This window comes from Schistocerca cancellata, chromosome 8, assembly GCF_023864275.1.
Source record: "Schistocerca cancellata isolate TAMUIC-IGC-003103 chromosome 8, iqSchCanc2.1, whole genome shotgun sequence".
Classification (NCBI taxonomy): Eukaryota; Metazoa; Arthropoda; class Insecta; order Orthoptera; family Acrididae; genus Schistocerca; species Schistocerca cancellata.
In genome coordinates this window covers 153,214,904-153,239,193 of record NC_064633.1, presented here as the reverse complement: position 1 = coordinate 153,239,193, position 24,290 = coordinate 153,214,904, and the positions used below count along the sequence as shown (strand labels likewise).

The window sequence follows — 24,290 nt, the reverse complement described above, 5'->3', positions numbered from 1 at the left end:
AAGGACATCACACACATCCATGCCCGAGGAATGATTCGAACCTGCGACTGTAGGGGTCGCGCGGTTCCAGACTGTAGGTTCTAGAACCGCTCGGCACTGAAATGTGTCTCCAGGAGAGTTCAAGTCACTATAAACGCACTAACCAAGCTCCACGGGACTGATGATCTTAGCAGATAAGTCCCATAAGATTTCACACACATTTCACCAAGCTCCCAACAAAAAAAATTATTTATAACATTCACATTCAGTGTAACCTCCCAACAGTTAAATTCTCTCCGTAACCTCGCAATAATAAAATGACTAACCTCCCAATAAAAAAAATGTGACTCATACACAACCTTTCAATAATTAACTGACTGTGAATCTAAACTGGTAAATATGGACGTCAGCAGTGCTGCGTCATGGCCCTGAAAGATCATTCTGAATAAACTGAAAATTCTTACCTCAATGAAGTCGCCGGATAACGCGTATATATCTGCTCCTATGAAGAAATTTTTCTGACACAGCCCAGTGCAATGCTGTCTGCTAGATTTGTCATGTATAAAAAAAAGCAACTTGAGAGGTGGCATGAGCCCCCTCTCATATTTCTATCTTACGATTCTCCTCTCTAATTGCATGTGGTGGAAAGTTGCTATTCCTTCACACGTGGACTTCCCACGCAGCGTCTCTCGTCACCCGGGTGGTCCAGTGACAGGCGGGCTCTGTTTGACTTTGAAAGGGTAAGCCGACAGGTGTGAGGGAGTCGAGTGAATGCTTTCCAGACGCCGACATTGTCAAGAGGCACGCCCGCAGGACCTGAAGTAGCGGCTGGGCTAGAGGTTCCGTTACTTCGCAGAAACTTAGCGAAAACACTTTCTGGCGGGCTACCAGCGAGGCGTGGGAATGACTTGTGTACCCAGGCAGCTGTGGCGGGAAAATTCCCGCGCTTTCTGCAAAATAGTAACTGTGATTGGGTTGCTCAGGGCATAGCTCCGTGACGTAGCAAGATCGGCGCAGAAATTGGCGCCAAGAATCTCCATTGGTGGAATGGTAGCGTTCCGGCAATGGAGTGGAATTTTCCGCCGGTTTTCGAGTTGCTGATTGGAACGTTTAACTACGTCCACTGTCGTGGGGGCGGGAATGTTCTGTGTTCGGTTTGGTACCGGTGCTCTTGTGGGGAGTCGGCTCTCGCCTTTCGGTCGAGGACGTTGAAGCAACCAGCCAAAGGCTCCGGTACGCCAGATCGTGTCCTGGCAGTCAAGAAGACAGTTTGGTAATGTATGTCCGCAGCACCGGCAGATAGGGATTTTCCTAGGTGATAATCAGAGCTCAGCAGAACGCGCCTGTTCGTCTTTTTTCTAACTTTGTTCTGTCTTGGGTAGCAGCAATTAATGTTGGGTTGGCTATGTGTTTTCTCTAAGATTTTAGTTGCAAGAAATTGGCTGCACATACCACTTCATCATAATCCTCACAATCTAGTTTAGGGACAACTTCACATTCACAGCATTTGTTTGAGTATCCAATTTCAGCCAATTTGATGTATTGTAAATATTTCATGTGTTTTTGTTTATTATTTTGTGTTTAGTCTTAATAAATCATATTGTTATTTTGGACAGAACTTTCATTCTGTTAATCGGTAGAGCAACCCTATCATTCCTCACTATGTTAATGAGACCTTCGTTTATTTAACTTATTTATCAAATTAAATTATTGCAGGTGCCAAACTCTCTTCTAGTCCACTGGCAGGGTTGATTAGAGTCAGTTCGCGTATTTTTTTAATCCTTGTGCAACAGCAAAAGTCGGAGTTAGAACAGGGGGGGGGGGGGGGGGCTTAGCGCATCATGTACATATGTAGCTCCTAGAAGAATTTAGTGTTAAATACACTGCTTGCCCCGGCACCTCGCAAACTGATTTTTCTTTACGATAACCGGGATGACCATGACCATTGCAGATATTAGTAAATTCTTTAAATTCAGATGAATGATTGTCAAAAAGTTAATTTTATAAAAAATATTATTACTAAAAGATTTCTTTAAAACATTTACATGGGAGTTGATATAACAATAGTGCAAATTTAGTTGTAAGAAATCAGATACGCGCGCGGCTGTTTTTACCTTACACCACATCGCTCAGGCACGACCTGCCCAACCGCCCGACTGCGAGCTACCACCACTACTGCCGACACAGCTCCTACTGCAGCCGACGCTGCTCTCTGGTCTGCGATTCTATTGTAGCTTACATACCGCAGGCAGCGCGTGAGCAATCCATCGAAATTACACCTGCTCGAGTGCGCTAGCAATAAATTCCTTGGGCATGGACCTCTTACAACGTTGATATTCAGTGACGTGTCCGGAGATGTTTGATGGACCAAATGGCAGACGAAGCAGGTGGCAGACATCGGTTCATTGACAGGACATCGAACGATGGGGCGCGTAGATAGCACAATGTACTCGCATACGGGAGAACGACGACTCAAATCCCTCTCCGGCCTTCCAGATTTCGGTTTTCCTAAATAACTGCAGGCAAATGACGGGATGTTTCCTTCGAAAAGGATGTGGAAGTCTTTCTCCCCATACTTTCATAATCCAAGCTTGCGCTCTTGAAAGGTATCTTTACAATTACGGGGTATTTTCACAATTAATCTGAATATGGTGGGGGGGGGGGGGGTAATGTATGGCCTCAATACAACTGTCGCGCAAACGGAATGCAGTTGTATGTGCCGTACATCAGAGCTGAATGAAGCATGGAGTGGAATTTTAGCAGTGAGAGCGTAAACAAAAACTCTGGCTAAAGAATATTTATTAGAATGAGATTTTCACTCTGCAGCGGAGTGTGCGCTGATATGAAACTTCCTGGCAGATTAAAACTGCGTGCCCGACCGAGACTCGAACTCGGGACCTTTGCCTTTCACGGGCAAGTGCTCTACCAACTGAGCTACCGAAGCACGACTCACGCCCATTACTCACAGCTTTACTTCTGCCAGTAGAAGGCAGAAGGCAAAGGTCCCGAGTTCGAGTCTCGGTCGGGCACGCAGTTTTAATCTGCCAGGAAGTTTAATATTTATTAGACTGGTAAATTTAATTGCACACATGAATATGTATAGTGAATAATATGATGGTTGCTGTTGCCTGCAATCTATTACGTCGCATATTAATTAAATCTAGAACTTTACTTCGGAATCCCCTGCAAGATCTATGATATATGAAAGAGGAATGATTAAAGCATGGTTTAATCACGAACACTTGCATTCACACGCACTTGAGAGACTAACAGGAAGGAAAAGAACTAAAAACCTTCACCACAGCACACGTGGGTAGCAAGAGGGGCTGTTCCCTTGATTTTAACATGTGGTATAAATGAATAAAATTTCTATTAAAGTGATATGCTATAAAAACGAAACACAAATAAGAATCACAATTAATTCGAATATTCTACAGCGGAAGATCACTGTAGCCTTGGCATTGTAGACATTATATCACGACCATGTGGTCCTCGTAAACAAAAGCATGCAAAAAGAAAGTTATCAGGTGAGACGAACTGCACAAAATTCAGTCATACAATCACGGAAATCATACGCAATATACATGCTCTCGCGAAAGGGATACTAAACAAAATGAACTGAAGCACAAGAAACTCAACAGGGCTCCAAGTGTTTTATTAACAATTCCCTGGATTTTACAGCATTAAACACTCGTGAATTAGCAAGTAAAATTTGTCATATACGATAATAAACTATGAATGATGAAAGGAATCATTTGCTTTGACTAGTTTTGAAAAACTTATACAAAATTCAACGTGAACTTCTCATCGAAATGGCCCACATACACCCAGTATGTCTCACCCGTCTCGCGTCCCACGGAACACTCCACGAGCATTTGCTCTCCAACAGAACCCGCTCTCCGTACCTACGGAAGTGGCCAGAGGAACCCCTATTGTGGTGCCAACCTATACAAAAGGTTCGTCCGAGGCAAACAGAAACCTCTTTGCTACCTGGTACGTGTTTCCTACAGTTGGCTTTTCTCACACAGCGGCAGACTACTACACTCCCACGGATCTACACACTGAAATCTTTGCACACTCTCATTCATACATTCAACTGATCGGACAGGAAGAGGGAAGAATAGATAGATTAAAATATGGCACTTAAATGAATAAAACATGCGTGTAGGGCTCCGACAAGTACCAATAAATTAATGAAATGTTAAAACGAAATATGAATAGTATACTGTATCCACCACAAACACACTCAGCTATTCAGTCTTTCCCTTTTTTTCTTTGCATCTAGAGTAATAGACCATTTACAGCAATAATTGAGGTGCCAGAGGCAAAGAAATGAAGCCGTGTGGTGTGGAAAAATCATGAAGAGGCTCATGTAGAGACCCTTCACTCTATCTCCACTGACCGTGACCATTCTGTTTACGGGAACGTTGAACTCTTAATCTTCCTTCCTTTTTTGGAAGGATTCTGTGAAAATGCTGTGTAACCTCCCCACAAAAATTTTAAAAGACAATTATTTAATATAAATGGAGCCAAGTGAAAGTTTCCCACAAAATGTTGAAAGACTATAATTTGAATGTTAACAAGAATACAACCTAACGTAATCTCCCAGCAGATAAATTTACTGACAATGACAATTAAACAGAAATTCGGAATCTGACTCTGGTGTAAGCTTCCGCAAAAATAATGAAAAACATTTCAGTGCTAATAAAACTTCTGTGACAATGAAAATTCAATTAAACCGAAATATCGGTCTTTGGCCCTGTGCAAATCAGAATTAAATTCTTACCTCATTGTAACTGCTAGTCACATTTCTGCTCTTATTCTTGCGCACAGCTTGGAGGAACTGCATTGCAAATAATAATATTCTTTTTTTTTGTAATTTAACTGAAATTTGTCTTTAAGGGAAGTGGAATAAAATCGTTAATTCAATTAAATAAATTTTTTTTCTAAAATTGCTTTTGAAATCAAAATTATTATTGGGACACTTGTTGGAAATTAATTACAATAAATAAACTTTACATTATCTGATGATTACCTTAATTAACAATATACCTCATTGAGCATCTTGACCAGAATGCCATATCGACGCTCCCCGACTGCGTCCCGCTCGCGACCGTGACAGGACCAGACCACTACTGAACTGCTCTCAACGACTACAACCGAACTGCTCTCAACGACTACTGACTGAGTACTGCTCGCAACACTCGCGCGGTCAAGCGCAGACTAACTACGATTATAGGCTCTCTGGTCAAAGATTTTAACATGCCTCACCATCGCTGCTATGTTACATACGTGTTTCATAACCCTCCACTGGGGGGGCAAAAATTTGGCAGCGATGGTGAGTCATTTGGACTTGCCATCGCAAGAAATTTTTACAATTTACAGAATATTCAAATTCAGTACATAAATTAAATGTTGTGCACATGCACCGAGTACAAAATATATCAGACAAAGACAGGATGTGAGTACAAAACATAGTAGTAAATCAGAAAACTGTATATACAAATTATTTGACAGATAGCAAAGTGCACACGCACTGAAAAAATTCTTTAGCATTTTCAGAACAAATAAACAGAATGGCAGAAAATCGTGTTGATAAGTGACATGAGTGTACTCGCACTGGAGTTGAGAACATATTAACAATTTACGAAATGTATATACAATGAGTAACAAATGACATAAGTGCATACGCACTGAAGTATTGAATATACAGAATGAGTACAAATCATATTGAAAAATGAGAAAAGTGCACAGGCACTGAAGTTCAGTAGAAAACCTATTAACACACAACATAAGTGCACATGCACTGTAGTTCAGAACATATCATTAAAATAAAATAATAAATAAAAAAAATTTATATACAATATAAAAGACAAGAGTGCACATACTGTACTTGAGAACAAATCGAAAAAATGTCTTAGGCATTTTTGCAATAAATAAACATAATGGCAAAAATCATATCGACAAGTGACATAAGTGTACTCGCACTGGAGTTCAGCGAATCAAAAAAAATGTATAACCCATGAACATAAATAATGTTAGCAAAAAAATGATTTTCACTATGTGACAAGAATTAGGATAGGAAAGGCAAGGATTGCATCATGGTTGTAGCACTTTAGATTGCACACAGCTGTTCTGAAAGTCCATATCTTTCCACAGAAGTACAACACCAAGTGACACAATTTGAAGTTCTTTTCCCATCAGAATTTACCAGTGTAGCCAAGACACTGAACTGTCGTACTAATGTTCCATGTTCTCATTTTGGCAGTACATTAGGTACACCAAACAGTGGGACCATAATAACGTCTTCATCGCCCACGGTGGTGGACAGCATGTCGTGTCAACACCACGCTCTTACAAGGCACACCAACGTAGAATTAGTGCAAAACCAAAGATAGTGCTCCATGATCACTAGGATAGACAGGACAAATGGACATTGCAGTAATTCAGGGTAGTTAGCTCATGAGGTGAAGGACATTAAGTCACATAATATTGACAATTACAGTCTTCATTAGTAGTTTGGGGCATTCGTAGCCCAGCGATTGAACATTTCTGTACCAAGTATGTAGTATTACAGAAAAATGTTCATTAATTGTTTTACATAGAATCAGTAACCTTCTTTTCCTAGTTACAAAGCATTATTAAATAATCGCATTCTTTTCCAGTTACAAAGTATAGCATAGTTAATTAATTATGTGTCATTCCAATATAGTAATAATCATTAGCCTTCTCCTAATTACAAAGCATTATGAAGCAATCGCATTCTTTTCCAGTTACAAAGTATGGCATCGTTAATTAATTATTTGTTATTTCAATAGTAATAATCATTAGCCTTCTCCTAATTACAAAGCATTATTAAACAATCACATTCTTTCCCAATTATAAAGCATAGTTAATCATTTGTCATTTCAATATAGTAAGAATCATATTCTTTTCCAGTTACAAAGTATCAACATTGAAAACAAGAGCTAATTAATGGCATAATTAATAACATAATTCATTGAGTGACATTAATTATTGGCACTCAGTGGCCATCAAGTATTGAATAGTATAAAACATTGTTCCTCATTCAGTATTATTCAGATCATTAAGAAGTAATAACAATTCATTGAGTGACATTCAGATCATTATGAAGTCCTTATTAAAAATCAGCTAATTACAGTCATAGCATTAATAATCATACACATTATAAGTAGTCTCATTACAATAAACAGTGGAGTTATTATAAGGGAAAGCAAGAAGAGAAAAAGAAAAAAAAAAATTGGTTCTGGGTTGTTCCTGTAAATGAAAAATGTGTAACGTCATTCGTCATGAGTCAGCTGTAGCAAGGTTGTGAAACAAGGCAGTAATGTGATCACATGTATAAATGATAAACACAAATGGGTTAAAAAATAAAAATGCAAGTACTAGAACAGGTATAATAAGTAACAAGTTTAGTAAGTATCATGAAAAACTTCTCCTGGAAAAAATACAAAATGGATTATTGACTTGAAAGAAGAAACGCACACTATGCTGAAAAGTAGTGAACTTCGAATTAACAAGTAGTGAAATGTGTATAAACATGTGTTCCATAGCTGTCCTTTCCAAAACTTTCCGTCATCCTACTATGCAATATAACACCTGCTGTCAAAACAAACTGCAACAAATACTTAAATAACTATGTAGCATAAATACATAACTTCAACATTATCCTCATCTGTAAAGAAAAAAAAACTTCATTATTCATCACTTCATTATTCATAACTCCATCATTATCATCACCTGTAAAGAAAAACTTCATTATCCATAGTAGCACACTCTTCATCATTATTCATCATCACTCATTATCATCTGCAAAAAATCACTTCATTACTCATTACACAACTATTCCTTATCTCTAGCATATTTCATCACTAAAACTAAGATGTGTAGTTCTGTCCGACAGCCTGCATCAATCACCTTGTATTCTGAAAGAAAAAATTAGTTAAGACTGCTATTCTACGATGAGTATAGTATATTCTTGTTAATGCTTGTTAATCCTGATCCATTTACTCTTCCTCATAAAGTTATTGCATCTTCTATCGTTTATTTCGTAGGTGAAATTCCCATTTCTGTTGAATTTATTTCTTACACGCATCATTTCTTTCTGAAATTGATGAACAGAGATTAACGTCTTGCATTTAAATCATATACCCACTAAACAATGACTGGTTTATGGTAACATACTTAAGCATACAGCCTAACATGACAGAAAACGTAATGTGTCAAAGACATTGACAGTGTTCAGATGCAAAAATGTACACAGAATAATACAATGCAGCAGCAAAAAAAATGTAAAAGTCACGATGTTGAGATGTCATAAGGCTAAAAAAAAATGTCAAAGTCGACTGGTGTGTTTTATATCTTAACTATTTCACAGTGCATATAGACAAAACTGGAATACAATCGTACATAAAAAAGTGGAAAATGTGTATGGTCTGATGTGTAACGACAAGAAAAGCGACCTGCTAACCTTACCTTGCCGGGCACTTGGCCAGAAAAAATACGATAATCATCAGTAATTAGTCAGGTGAAATAATTGCATTAGTAAATGGCATCATAGCATTTACATCATAAAGTGATTTCATTCAATAAACGGTTTAATGTTTGAGATATGGTGATTGCCTTTCGATTTTCTGGTTCTCAAAGTTTCGACGTGTACAACATTGGGGTGAGGGATGCTGCGAATCCGATATGGACCTGCGTATAGAAGTTCAAATTTACTGCACTTACCTTTTAATTTGCTGGATAAATAGTGTGTACGTACTAATATTTTCTGTCCAACGTGAAAGTCTCGGCGTGTACAAACCTGTTTTTGCTGTCTTCTCCGGCGCTCTGCGGCACGTTTGATGTTGTTCAGCGCAATGTCAATTATTTCGTGGTGTCGTAAGCGACGAGATGTAGGAAAATTTACAAATTCTTTAATTTTGTTTGGTGGTTCAACGTTTTTCAGTATAACAGACGGAGATAGCATAGTGGATTCATTTGGAATGGAATTAATTACATCTTGGAATGAGAGTATGTGTGTATCCCAATCAATATGTCTTTTGTGGCAGTATATTCGGCACAGCTTACCAATTTCTTTCATTAACCGTTCACAGGGGTTCGAAGAAGCGTGGTACTTGGATATATAGATCGGAGAAATGTTTCTGGCTCGTAACATGCGTGTCCATACGCTACTACGAAATTGAGATCCATTGTCAGAAATTACTTTCATCACATGCCCTACATGAAATAGAAAATGTTTTACAAATGCTTTCGAAACAGTTTTAGCAGTAGCTTTGCGTAACGGAGTGAAAGTAACAAATTTTGAAGTGAGCTCAACAGCGACAAAGATGTAGCAAAAACCTCTGTTAGTTCTCGGAATCGGACCAAAAATATCTACTGCGGCCATGTGTCTTAATTTAAGAGGTACAATGGGATATAAAGGAGGAATATGTGAAGTGGTGTCTGATTTAGCTTTCTGGCAAAATTTTACAAGACGCTAAAACTCGTCGTATACGTTTCTCCATGTTGGTAAAATAACAGTTCTGTCTCAGTATAAGAAAACATTTTCTTGCTCCGTAATGTGCGTAACTTAAATGAGTGTACCAGATTAATTTGTTAACAAGTTCGTCAGGAATGCATAATAACCAATTGTTGCTGTCAGGATGAGAACGGCGAAACAGAATGTCATTGCGTACAGTGTAGTGGTTCCTAATCGTAACATTTTTCCTATCTTGCCAAAGGTGTTTAATTTCTTTCCACACATTGTCTTTATTTTGTTCTTGTGCTATGTCCTGTAATGACGGTGAAATAAAATTTTCAAATGCCACTTGCTGAATGTACATGACACTGAAATTTGTTTTGCAGAAGTTGGTTGCTACGTCTTGCTGATTGTTGCCGAGAGAACGCGATAGTGAGTCTGCTATAACATTTTGCGTACCGGGAATGTGAACTATTGTAAAATTAAATTCCTGTAAATATAGTTTCCATCTGCTTAACCTGTCGTGCGTGAATTTGGCCGAAAGTAAAAATTGTATCGCTCTGTGGTCTGTGTAAACTGTGGTATGTCTGCCATAAAGAAAGTGCCGAAATCTCGTAAAAGCCCATACAACACATAATGTTTCCAATTCTGTAACGGAATAATTTCGTTCAGCAGGTGACAAAATGCGGCTTGCAAATGCGATGTTTTTAATTACTATCGAACCATCTTCTTCAATTTCCTGGAAAATGTGTACGCCTAAAGCGGTGTTAGAACTGTCGGTGGCAATGGAAAAATTTCTGGTAAGGTCTGGGTGCGATAAAAGTGGAGCATTCAACAAAGCGTGTTTCAAATAACATTTTCGTGAATAAGATTCTGTGATTCAAAAGTATTGCTTACATTATTGGAATATGCAACCTGTACTGTATTTAATCATATTCTATTTGACGTGTTATTGAATGTACGCTGAAAATTGTGCTAATTAATTTTACGTATGTCGTGATAGTCATTTCCATACGGCGCATTGCGATAGAGATTGAAATACTGTTTTTTCTGTACGTAGTTATTTCCTCGTGGCTATGCGTTACTATTTGTTGTAGCTGGGACTATACGTGCACGCGGCGAAACATTAAAGCTTGGTTGACCTTGTAGACTGCATTGTTGGTTAGGAATGCTAACCGGCTGACTTTCATGCTGTTGTGGTGAAAAACGTCTATTGTTACAAAAATGTGTTTACTGTTACTGATAATTTTACACGTACTGATGATTAAGATTTTGTCAGTTATTAAAATTACGCTGGTAGTTGTGGAGTGCCTAATAAAAATTGTCACTTTCGGTATAACTTGCCAAATCCGGTTTTCTTTACATATTCTTAATTCTAAATAGCGCAATAGTTAAAGAGCGGTTTTGATAGATATAAAGGATAGTAGAAGAGAAGGCAGCAGTGCAGAAAACTAAAGATGAAACAGCACTACTACAGCTCGGGGCCCTATGCTCGCTACGGCACATATTCATTAAAGCGTAATGAATCCCCTGAGGTCAATTACGCACTACAAATAAATTTTAGCTTTTGCATTACAGGCAATGCCGGTAAAAATTCAGAAACAAATTGCTGTATCCATGCTAATTCAAGTTTCTGCATTACACGAAATGTTGGTAAAAATTTAAGAGCAAATTGTCGTATCCAGTTCAAAGCTAGTTTCTGCGTTACAGGTAATAGCGGTGAAAGTACAAAAATAAATCGTCGTATACAGTTCAAATCGTGTATCTGTGCTCTGTCATTATTAAATTCCTTAGTTTTTCTTACGGATAAAAATTGCTCGTAATCAATGTTCCCTCCACTGAATTTGTGAACACGTTCAGGTTTGTGTGAGAATCTGTTTGTCTGTGTCATTTCGGAATCTAAGTCGTGTACTCTCTGTTGATTACTTAAATTACACGCGCTGCGCGAGTCTGACAAATGTTCGCAAAGTGGCGTCTGCTGTGATGTGTTATTAACTGAAATATTTTTCATCTCTGTTACTTCTTGCTGTAAACTCGACAGTTTTCTACGCAACGTGTTGTTAGACGAGTCGATCTCATTAATTTTCTGCTGCAAATTTTGAAATTCAGGTGTTTGGTTAAATGAAATCGGTGCAGTATCGTCTGATTTATTAACATTACTACTTTCAATAGCATCAATACGACTGGCCAATTCTTCATATTTTTCAGTCAGTATTTTTGCCTTATCATCGGTTTTAGAATCGGACGCATTAATCTGTTTTTGCAACTTACGCGTAGTTTCGCTCAGTTTTTTAACATCAGCTTTGATGACATCGCAATCCTGTGTTAGTTCTAATTGTTCGAATCTGTCTGTCACTGTCTGAATATTTACTGTGTGTGTATCTGTTTTTGATTTAAGATCAGAAATTTCATCCCGTAATTCCGCGTTCAACTGTTCTATGGTATTAATTTTGTCGGACACTGTAGTAATATTATTGTCTACATACGTCTTCGCTTTCGCGAACATTTTACGTTTGTCTTCCTGTCTCTGTGCAGTGATTGTTTCCATGACTTGACGTTTGACTTTATTTTGATCTTGAATAAATTTGCGGAAACGTGTATTACTGTTTTCTATGTGGTGATTAAAGCGTTCGTCAATCTGAGTATTTTGTTGTTCGAATTTCGCGTCGATCTTTTCATCCATTGTGCGCGAAAGTTCTGCTGTCATTGCTTTAAACTCGTCGCGTAATTGTGTAGCTTTTTCAGAGCATTGTTTAGCGACTCCGCTAATTTCCTCTCTGAGTGTTTCTGTTGCGGCTGTTTGCATTTCCCTTAATTCTTGCGCAACAGACTTAATTTCTTCGCTATTTTTTCGTGAACAAGCCTCAATTTCCACGCGCAACTGTTCCTTAGTGTCATGACACTGCGCGGCAACAGCTCTAATTTGTTCACTAAGCTGTCTGGAATTGTCGTCTAATTTTTCATTTAACTGTCTGGAATTGTCGTCTAATTTTTCGTTAAGGCTGTCTTGTTTTTCATTAAAGTGTTGTTTGAGATTTTCATTATCTTGTCTGTTCTGTTCTCTAAGTTGTCTGAAATTGTTGTCTATTTTCTCACTCTGTTGTTTGATATTTACACCAAGATCGTTCTTAAACTGTAGCATTATTGTCATAAATTGATCCAAACTTAAAGTAGCTGTTGCATTCTCAGTACTCTGTGATGGAGTACATGCAATTGTTGCGTTTTGTGTGACCATTTGGTCATTCTTTGGTTCACAAAAAGCTGTCCCTGTCAAATGTACACTCTCATTCACTATTTCGGAATTAAATAACTCCGGCGTACTTTCTGTATCCTTTTCATTTTCATTAGACAAATTTGTCTGCTCGTCACGTGAATTTAGTAAACCGGTTGTATTAAGCTGGGCAGCGTTCATTGCAATAGTGCGCCCATCGTCATCAATTGTCGCCAAATCAACACAAGACACAATCGAGTTCGTTTGTTCATCATTAAGGTCTACATCATTATTAATGGTTGGAACGCATTGATTGTCAGTGAACGCAGGATTGACATCATTACACTGCGTGTCACATGTCCTATCAGTCACGTTGTTTAAGTCAGTAATTTCGTTCATAATACCTCGCGATACACTATTCACAGTCTTTCGCGGCATTTTTACGATAGTCACAATTATTCACAAAACAATAAGCACAAATGCAAAAACAACACACAAATACAACAGAGCAAAGAATTGCCGTTGACCTGTAGAAAGAAAGTCACAAGATTAGTAAAAGCGGAGCGCCAAATCCTAATTATACTTAAGCAAATAAGAGCAGATATCTGACTGTTTTTCAAAAGACTCTCAACGAAATACGATCCTGGACTGGGTGTCGCCAAGTGTAACCTCCCCACAAAAATTTTAAAAGACAATTATTTAATATAAATGGAGCCAAGTGAAAGTTTCCCACAAAATGTTGAAAGACTATAATTTGAATGTTAACAAGAATACAACCTAACGTAATCTCCCAGCAGATAAATTTACTGACAATGACAATTAAACAGAAATTCGGAATCTGACTCTGGTGTAAGCTTCCGCAAAAATAATGAAAAACATTTCAGTGCTAATAAAACTTCTGTGACAATGAAAATTCAATTAAACCGAAATATCGGTCTTTGGCCCTGTGCAAATCAGAATTAAATTCTTACCTCATTGTAACTGCTAGTCACATTTCTGCTCTTATTCTTGCGCACAGCTTGGAGGAACTGCATTGCAAATAATAATATTCTTTTTTTTTGTAATTTAACTGAAATTTGTCTTTAAGGGAAGTGGAATAAAATCGTTAATTCAATTAAATAAATTTTTTTTTCTAAAATTGCTTTTGAAATCAAAATTATTATTGGGGCACTTGTTGGAAATTAATTACAATAAATAAACTTTACATTATCTGATGATTACCTTAATTAACAATATACCTCATTGAGCATCTTGACCAGAATGCCATATCGACGCTCCCCGACTGCGTCCCGCTCGCGACCGTGACAGGACCAGACCACTACTGAACTGCTCTCAACGACTACAACCGAACTGCTCTCAACGACTACTGACTGAGTACTGCTCGCAACACTCGCGCGGTCAAGCGCAGACTAACTACGATTATAGGCTCTCTGGTCAAAGATTTTAACATGCCTCACCATCGCTGCTATGTTACATACGTGTTTCAGCTGATAGCCTGCAAAGGAGACTGCTTACAAAATCCTAGTGTGCCCCTTCTTACAATATTACGCAAGTGTGTGGGACACATCGTCTATGTGTGTGTTCAGCTGGAAATGGCGTACGTGATGAAACCAACAAACAGTGGACAATGTTGAGTATAACTGCTATTCTGAAGTCAAGAGATTAACCTGGCGGATTAAACTGTGTCGGGTTACCTCAAATAAGGCAGAAGACCGACGAAAACAAAAGAATGGGCTCACTAAGTGTCATGAATCCAAATGAGAAACGCTTCAGATAATCACGGGCGAATTTAAATGGAAGTCTCTGAACTGCCGTAAGCCACAGTAGATTTTATTATTCTAGTATCGACAGTCTACATAAACTATTTGAATGAATTTTTTTCCTGCGCATGCTGTTACCGTAATTATAACTGCAGCTCTTCACTGTGGCTCAATTTCGTTATCTTGAATGTTTCCAGATGTCAGCTAGCTACAACAGCCCTTATGTACAAGAGGTGGACTAAAATATGGAAATACCAGAAACACAACATTATACCATGTCTAATACGCTGTAGGAAAATCACTGACATTCAAAACAGCTTCTCGTCGTTTCGTAATGGATAAATACACGTTATGTACGGTACTCAAGGGACTACTAGACCATACTTCCCTCAAAATAGTGGCAAGCTAATGGTAATGGGGGTGGATAGCGATCATGCACCTTTCTCTCCAAGGGAGACCACCATGACTCAATGATATTGACATATGATCACTGTGGTGGCCAGGAAAGATGCGACATTGGGGCGTCCTCGTGCTGAAAAAAGCCTGTCTTGGACGATGCTGTATGAACAGGGGCCCCGTCACCTTGGAAGAACGCATCACCAATGTGGAACAAACATTGAACCTTGGAATGAACCTAATCAGCCAAAATGGTCACCTAATCTTTGACGGGAGTATGATTTTGCAGACTAACCATGAGGCCAACGAAATACCAGGATCCGGTTGCCCAGGTGACCGAAACCTCCTCCCCCCATTTTTCACTCTTGAGACGTAAAATCGACCAGAAGTTGGAAACAGTGCGTTAGTTATCATAGCACTGACCACGCTAGTCGGTGTTCTGAATATCTCAGAACCTTTGCACATTTATTGCATTCTACATTAAATGAAATATGCTTATTGTATTCAAGCCTTGATCTCCTACTATTTGACCGGCAACCCTTGTCTCGCCATTACCAAAATAATTCTTCCTTGATGCGTAAGGACGTGTACTTTCAGCCTATCCCTCCTATTAGTTAAATTTTAAGGAAAATGTCTTTTCTCCTCATTTGGATTCAGTACTTCGTTATTTACATGGTCTAACCATAACAGAAACACATTCTCTTCTTGTTTGATTTCTCGAAGTTTACGTTTCGCTTTCACTTAATGCTACATTACACACAATTGTTTTCAAAAACACTTGAATTTATATTCATTGTAAACATATTTAAAAAAAAAGCTAATAAAAATGCTCTTAACGCCTTTTTAAGAGACAGTCTTCACTCCTGTGCCACTGATCATGTAAGTGTAGAAAAGTTGTGGAATGTTTTCAAAGAGACAGTATCGACAATAATTGAGAGATATATACCACATAAATTAATAAGTGACGGTACTGATCCTCCATGGTACGCAAAACGGGTCAGATCGCTGTTGCAGAAGCAACGAAAAAAGCATGGCAAATTTAAAAGAACGCAAAAACCCCAAAATTGGCAAAGTTTTACAGAAGTTCGAAATATGGCGCGTGCTTCAATGCGAGATGCTTTTAATAATTTCCACAACGAAATTCTGTCTCGAAATCTGGCAGAAAACCCAAAGAGGTTCTGGTCATACATAAAGCACACCAGTGGCAAGACGCAATCAATACCTTCACTGCGCGATAACAACGGTGAAGTCACTGATGACAGTGCCAGTAAAGCAGAGTTATTAAACACGGTTTTCCGAAACTCCTTCAGCAAAGAAGACGAAGTAAGTATTCCTGAATTCCAATCAAGAACAACGGCCAAGATGAGAAACATTGAAGTAGATATCCTTGGAGTAACGAAGCAGCTTAAATAATAAAGCAAGGCCTCGGGACCAGATTGTATACCAGTCAGGTTCCTCTCAGAGTACGCTGATAAAATAGCTCCATATTTAGCAGTTATATACAACCACACGCTCACATGAATATCCGTACCTAAAGACTGGAAAATTGCTCAAGTCACACCAATACCCAAAAAGGGAAGTAAGAGTAATCCGCTGAATTACAGGCCTATATCACTAGCGTCGATTTGCAGTAGGGTTTTGGAACATATACTGTATTCGAACATTATGAAGTACCTCGAAGAAAACGATTTATTAACACATAGTCAGCACGGTTTCAGAAAATATCGTTCTTGTGAAACACAACTAGCTCTTTATACTCATGAAGTTATAAGAGCTATCGACAGGGGATGTCAAATTGATTCCATGTTTTTAGATTTACAGAAGGCTTTCGACATCGTTCCTCACAAACGCCTTCTAACCCAACTGCGTGCCTATGGAGTATAGCCTCAAATGTGCGACTGGATTCGTGATTTCCTGTCAGAAAGGTCACAGTTCGTAGTAATAGACGGAAAGTCATCGAGTAAATCAGAAGTAATATCCGGCGTTCCCCAAGGAAGTGTTATAGGGCCTATATTGTTCCTGACCTACATTAACGACATAGGACACAATCTGAGTAGCCGTCTTAGATTGTTTGCAGGTGATGCTGTCATTTACCGCCTTGTAAAATCATCAAACGATCAAAAAGACTTGCAAAATGATTTGGATAAGATATCTGTATAGTGCGAAAAGTGGCAATTGACCCTGAATAAGGAAAAATGTGAAGTTATTCACATGAGTACTAAAATAAATCAGCTAAATTTCGATTACGCGGTAAATCACACAAATCTGAAGGCTGTAAATTCATCTAAATACTTAGGGATTACAATTACAAATAACCTAAATTGGAACGACCACATAGATAATATTGTGGGTAGAGCAAACCAAAGACTGCGATTCATTGGCAGAATACTTAGAAGGTGCAACAGGTCTACTAAAGAGACTGCCTACACCACGCTTGTCCGCCCTATTCTGGAGTATTGCTGTGCGGTGTTCGATCCGCATCAGGTGGGACTGACGGATGACTGAGAAAAAGTCTAAAGAAGGGCAGCTCGTTTTGTATTATCGGGGAGATAGTATATCACAGACATGATACGTTAATTGGACTGGCAATCATTAAAACAAAGATGCTTTTCATTGAGACGGGATCTTCTCATGAAATTTCAATCACCAGTTTTCTCCTCCGATTGCGAAAACATTCTGTTGGCAACCACCTACATAGGGAGAAATGATCATCACGATAAAATAAGAGAAATGAGGGCTCACGCAAAAAAATTTAAGTGCTCGTTTTTCCCACGTGCCTTTCTACCAGGCACTTTATTGTGAATAGCAGAGTAATAACGTAGATGTAAATGTAGATGTATTTCTCTCGTTCAGACAAGCTTTCCTTAGTACATACTTTTGCCTTGGTCAAACATTTTGTTCCATCAACAGCAGAACTCGCCCAGTCCTTTCAGTATCTCGTTTCCTCAGCAACACTTGATTTAATGCGCATACACTCTATCACTCTTCTATTACGGTTAATAATGTTCTTCTTATAAACATCTCTGACAGGACTGTATTGTCATCGTTAACCTTTAAGTTTTTGTTACTTATACAGAACTTTAACTCCGTTACAAAACGCCTTCTTTATTGTCTTTAGTGGCAGTTCTGTGTATACAGTGAATCGCTAAATGCTGTAATTACTATCAGCGGCGCATGATGTCCTTTGATAGGTCGACAAAGTTTATTTTTTACAACGTATCAGAGCAAAAAACGGCGACTTTTTATAACAGTAATTTCAGTTCCAAACAATATGTCCCTTTTTTTATATAAGGGATTAACTACTAAACGTAAGAAACCAGTTCTGGAATACATAACATCTAAATCAGTCGAAACAGACAAAAATATTTTGCTGCTGTGGGGAAATGCGTGTTCTACGCTACTCGTGTTTAGGAGTGTTCGAGAAGATGTACGAACGGTAATTCGATATCTGTTTGTTGAGTTAATGAGCTGCATCAACTCGCATCGAGTGCACTGCCTTATAAAAGTCGAAAATACATCTCGAAGAGCGATATTAATGAAAAAATGGCACAGATTTGTTTGCGTACTTTTTCTTTTACTGTGTTTCCATTTATTACTCTTTCTTCGTAATTTTTTTTTCACCAGATACGAAGTTATTAGGGACGGAGCATTCGTGCTCGCTAGAGGGCTTTGCAAAAGAACCAAGCACGGTCTTTTAATAAGCAACGCTCTCACAATTCTCGAGAATTTATTCGAGGGGAACGAACATAAAATAATGAAGAATGCTATACGAAGGCTGTCAGTGATGGAGTACGTATTGTGGAGATGAGAGTGAAATAGCTAGCAGGCGGCAGAACGTACCTGCTACTAAATTCCTTGTCAAGCACCAGTCACCAAGAGTGTAACCGGAAAACATGTAAAGTGAATATAGGTGGGAGGATGTGTGTGATAAACACTGTACAGTATTAATGAAATATCATTTTGGAATGAAGAGAGCGGTAACTTAAAACTCGTGATCACGATTATATTTCGTGGCAAGAGTAGTAGATTCATACAAAAATTTGTGTTTTCCTTTCCAATGGCATAAGTAAAAATTATGACAATTTTTGTCAGTTTCAGCCACATTAATGACAAATTTTCTAAAATTTAACTGCTTACTAATGAGTTTTATTGACATGTATCATACAACTTTCGGAGATAAACATGGCAGTATAACATCGAATTCCTTTTTTTTTGTTTTTTTTTTTTTGTTCAACTTCTGCGGGTACAACTGAAATAATCTGTAGGTTATAGGGGTAAAAGTTCCTGTATGTATTAAACTTAAAAAGAACATATACTTTGGATTTCCAGTTTTAATGTTCAGTTTAATAGAAAGCACATTTTTTTTAAAATTAGAAAATCGAATAGGTCTATTCTTTCTGCCTTCACAAATAGCTTTTAAAGCTGTCAGGAACTATCTTAAATGGAAAGGAATTTTTTCTGTTTTTGATACTTACCACAAGAACATTGTTCAGAAATTTTATTTTTTATTTATTTTATTTTATTTTTTTTTTTTTTTTGTAGAGAAATGTCTATGTACGGCATCACTTATTTTATAAGAGACAACAGTCAATTTCCAAAATAATTAGAATTAGGTCATCTTTTAGAGTTTTTAGAAAGAGCTTAAGGAAAGGCAACTGGTATGGCAGGAGCTGTGAAGGAGTGGTAAGGTGCAGAGCGAAAATGAATTACGACGTACTTCAAAACAAATTTATTAACAACAATTCTTACTCACCAGTTGTTAGAAAACATTGTCTTTGAGCCCAAAGCAATTATAACATCAATTAATAGTTTCAACTCAAGCTCGATAAAGAAGATTCTTCCCTAATCCGATGAGACCGATGACCTCGCTATCTGGTCTCCTCCCCCAAACAACCCAACCAACGTATTTTCAATAACGTGTATAACCAAGGAGAAGAGGGGGGCAGAGGGAGTACTTTATGTCCACCATGAAAAAATGTAAAAAGTACAACATTTCTTAATTGATGTTCACTTATATTAATAACAGAATTTTTGCGAGGTATTGGTGTTTAAGTATGGTAGAGAACTTGAAAAAAATATTTTAGCACACTCTTAAAAATACCAAGGAACTACCAGTAACGTGTACTGCCGAGAGGGCGTGGGGCTACTTAGTGTCTACCACAAAATAAACTTACAATGTTAATTAGTTATTGCTGACTTTTATGCACAACATACTTTTTAAAGGAATATTGATATGTAAGTAGGGTCTCGAACCTGAAAATATTGCATACGACATTTATTGTGAAAAGTCACATTTACTGTTGAGACTTAAAATTATGGGTTAAGTTCAAAAATGAAAAATTTGAAACATTTATGGAATCAAACAACAAATATTCTCTCAGAAATTTAAAATTTAAGGTACCTGACTAGATTAAAATATTTTCAAAGAGGGGACACGATGTACCCCCTTGGTGTTGCGAATCTTAAGGAGGATAGAACACGTCAGCAGTAGTTGAAAATGGCGCCTTGCGGCGCAATTTCTTAATGGTCTCGCAGTAACCAGGTGTATTGATTGTTTGGCCTCGTGATAATAAATCAATCTGCAGAATGCCTTTTCTGTCCCAAAAAACTGTGCACATGACTTTTCGAGGCGTCAAGATTTGCTTAGGCTTAACCTTCGTTGAGGATGAAGTGTGCCTCCATTCCACTGACTGCCGTTTTGTTTCAGGGGTGTCGTACGATACCCACGTTTCTTCCCCCGTGACTATCCGAGAAAGAAAACCATCGCCTCCTTCATTGTAGCGTGTCAAAAACTGAAGTGCACTGCCCATCCGTAGCTTTTCGTGTTGATCAATAAGAATTTTTGGTACCCAACGTGAGCAAAGTTTTCGAAATTTCAGGTTTTCAGTAACAATTTCATGAATTAGTGATCGTGAGATTTGCGGAGCTTCCATAGCAAGGGCACTAAGTGTAAACTTACGCTTGTGCTTAATCTTCTCTTCAGTTGTGTGAACCAGTTTATCAGTAACCACAGACGGGCGTCCACTTCGTTCTTCGTCGTGCACTTGACCACGTCCTTCACTGAACAGTCTGACCAATCTTCTAACCACTGAATCACTCATAGCATTTTGTCCGTAACCCTCGCAGATTTGTCGATGAATTTCCTTTGGTTTAACTTTCTTTGCATTTAGAAAACGAATCACAGATCTGATTTCACACGCGGCGGCATTTTCAATTACGGCTGACATTATAAAGAAGCACTACAAAGCACACGTCGGCAGCAGCGATCGGAAAATGGCGTACATGTCTTCTCCTTGAGTCAGAGTAACTGCCGCGCATGCTCGGAACTGCCATCGTAGCGCTGCCATAGATGGAAATAGGAACGGAACTTACTTTGTGCACGACGCTAGTATATATAAAAGATAGAATAAACCGATAAACTGAGTTGGAACACGCAAGTTGACATCCAATTTGGTACTGGGAAATCCTTCCATCTCTTCCTCTTCATTTTTTCATCTGTTGCTAGGTTCCCCAACTAAGATAAGATGTACCGGGTCCCTTGCGAACTTAGTATTCCTTCCCCCACTGCCGCTCCATAACATACTTTACAGTGAAGTATCTAGCATTGCGTCAGTTACATTTAGGATCACGAACGTTAGCCGTAAAAGGATTCACAGTAAAGTATTTTATATTGTACACGGCAAAGTACCACTTAAACTGTACACACCAGAATTTTAGATCACAAGCCTGTTCCTGGTGCAGACACGCTGGTTCAGTTTTGCATCCCAGTTCCCTCTTGCTCTGTTCAAATATTTACCGAATCATCATGTCTGTTCGGTAACATATCACTTCTCCTCAACTAACAGCATCCCAGGTCACAACGAAATGCTACTACCGATGTGGGAAGATCTAACACAGCTCCTCCATCGCCCACTGAAAATATTTTCTTATTTTTTCAACAGCTGGATATCATCGTCAGCCAGCCTGTTTCCATGTGGTAGAATAAAAAAAAATAGAAAAATAAATAATAATACATATAAATCTAACATATAATAAGGTGGCACTTGTGCAGAAACACATTTTCGTCCTGAGCGGTTACCTTTCGCTTACTACACGACAACAAGCGTTCTTGTTGCTTTTTCCCCCTCATAGCATGGCACTGCTGTCTCACGTTCCGTAAGTACACCGAAAGCTGTTCATAAACGGACACGTCTGTTTAAATGCTACACCATTAAATTTATCCCAGAAGAGGCAAATGAGTAAGAATAAACCTCATTATAAACTGTGTTTGAGGAGGTTGCAGGAACCGCTAATTATTGCATTGCACATTTAGGAGAATAAATAAGGTTGGCGAAATCAGAACTGCAAGTACTGTCAATGCTTTACTGCCTCTGAAAGACGTTGATGAAGAAGACCTTCACATTTTTGGGTACTATTACAAAACAGTTTGTCATGGGACTTATACATAACTTTCATGTGACCTCTGTTCTTTGTTTTACGCTGTCAATGTCATAATAAGCGAAGATGTTTTCTATGGTACATTTTAACCCCATTTTTATGAAATACCCTGCTGGTTGCATATGGTGGGACAGATTTTGTTGAGTTTTATCTTTAGTTACCGGTACTGTACTGAAGAACTAATATTTGTCGAATTACTGGTCCACATGATTAATGTCACGCTGTATGCGTTGCAGCCTGCTCTAGATGCATTAAGCAAACACTTACTGTATATAGAACAGAAGCAATACATTTCATAAGTGTCGGAGAAATAAAAAATTGTGAGATTGCTGAGACTGTAGGCATCTCAACTGAGTGAGTGCACAATACCCTGCGCGGGGAATTGGCTATGAAGAATCTGTCGGCTTGGTGGGTGCCGCGATCGCTCACAGTCTACCAAAAGTGCTTCCGGCACAACATTTCAACACAATGTCTGATGATGCCTAATCGCAATCCGCAAGACTTCCTGTTCCGATTTGTGGCTGTTGATGAAACCTTGATCCATCATTATATACCAGATCCAAAACGACATTCAAAATAAAGGACAAATACTTGTGAAAGTGCTTCGAAGAAGGCAAAGACCATTTTTTCAGCTGCTAAGGTGATCGCCACTGTTTTTTGGGATTCCCAAGGAATAATCCTCATAGATTATTTGAAAAATCGCACAAACGTAGCTGGACCCTCTTAGCATTGTTGGATCGCTTGAAACTTGAGTTGGCTGAAACAAGACCAAGGTTTGGACGCGAAGTAGTGCTTTTCACGAGGATAATGCACCATCCCATACATCGGTGATAACAAGGGCGGAAAAGGCGGAAGTGCATCAGTTGGGCTTTGAACTGGTTCCTTGTCTACCCTATTTACCAGAATTAGCCCAAAGTGACTTTTCCTATTCCCTATCTTAAAAGCTCTGACTTGGTGGGAAGGCATTTTCATCAAACGAGGATGTGCAACCAATGAGTATTTTTCAGGATTTTACAAAAACTTTTTTTCCAATGGGATGAAAATGCTGGAGGATCCCTCGGAGAAGACAATGTCAAGAAGTAAAGTGAACTGTTTAATGAACAGACATTTTCCCTTGCTTTTTTACCAGAATTACCAAACCACCCCTAGATCAGTTCCAGGTCTGGACCGCGGCTAATGCTGGTCGTTATTGTGGGCTACACTGGTTTCAGCAGGACAGGGTCTGTTCTCCAGTCTGGTGGTAAACGGCTGTTTTTTCACTAAACCAACTAAATGGTGGTGGTCTTGTCTGACCCGGGTGTATTCAGAGTCGAGTGACTTTCTCAGGACATATGGTGTTTCCTAATACCCTTTGGGAACAAATTTTTGAAAGTGCCGGCAGACAGCAGCGCCTTATAGCCTTACTATGAGCGTAAAGAGAAACGGCCAAACGAAGTGCCAACATTCTGCTGTAGAGGCCGATCAGCCCAAATGCCTGCATGCCAAAATAATTGCGTGGCTGGTTTTGAACTGGTGAAATCGAGGTGTAAGTTGGCAGACCTTGTGGAGGGTACGAAGCTAAATTTCTGGTCTCTGGGGCAGAGGTAATGTTGCTGAGGAGTGTATTTTGGAAGTCGGTAGTCAGTGACGAATGAAGTGGTTGTCCCTCTGCAGAAAGGGTCGAAATAGTTCGCGACTGAACGTCCTCGCCCCGGGGTTGAACTGATTTAGTCGTTTGTCTGTGTCAAGGTGGGTGTTGCTCTTTAGCGAGTGTACACGTACTGTTTAGGAAGAGGCCGCCTAGCAGAGCGTGGCGAACCTAGGTGTTATCTCTTGGAGTTGCGAAGGTTAGCAGAAGATAATATATTCCGTTTTGCTCCAATGGAAGTTTGATGTGTGGAGTTCTCGTGTGCATCCTTATTCTCTAAGCGAATACTGTTGCATTTTCGTAAACTTGCTGTGTGAAAGAACAGCGATTGTGAATTTTTCATTTTAGCCCCTGTTTTTCCCATTTGTTGTAATGCGACGAGACATACCACCTGCA

The 24,290-nt window shown here is 38.8% G+C and overlaps 1 protein-coding gene and 1 non-coding gene across 2 annotated transcripts in view; one reads left to right on the top strand and one right to left on the bottom strand.

Annotated features, from left to right (window-relative positions):
- LOC126095433 (lachesin-like) overlaps positions 1-24,290 on the top strand; it is a gene marked incomplete at its 5' end in the record, with an annotated part of 731,549 nt that overhangs the window by 147,374 nt on the left and 559,885 nt on the right. The window lies entirely within an intron of this gene.
- Trnas-uga (transfer RNA serine (anticodon UGA)) lies at positions 2,847-2,923 on the bottom strand. The gene has a single exon. It is a non-coding gene; the product is annotated as a tRNA-Ser (tRNA).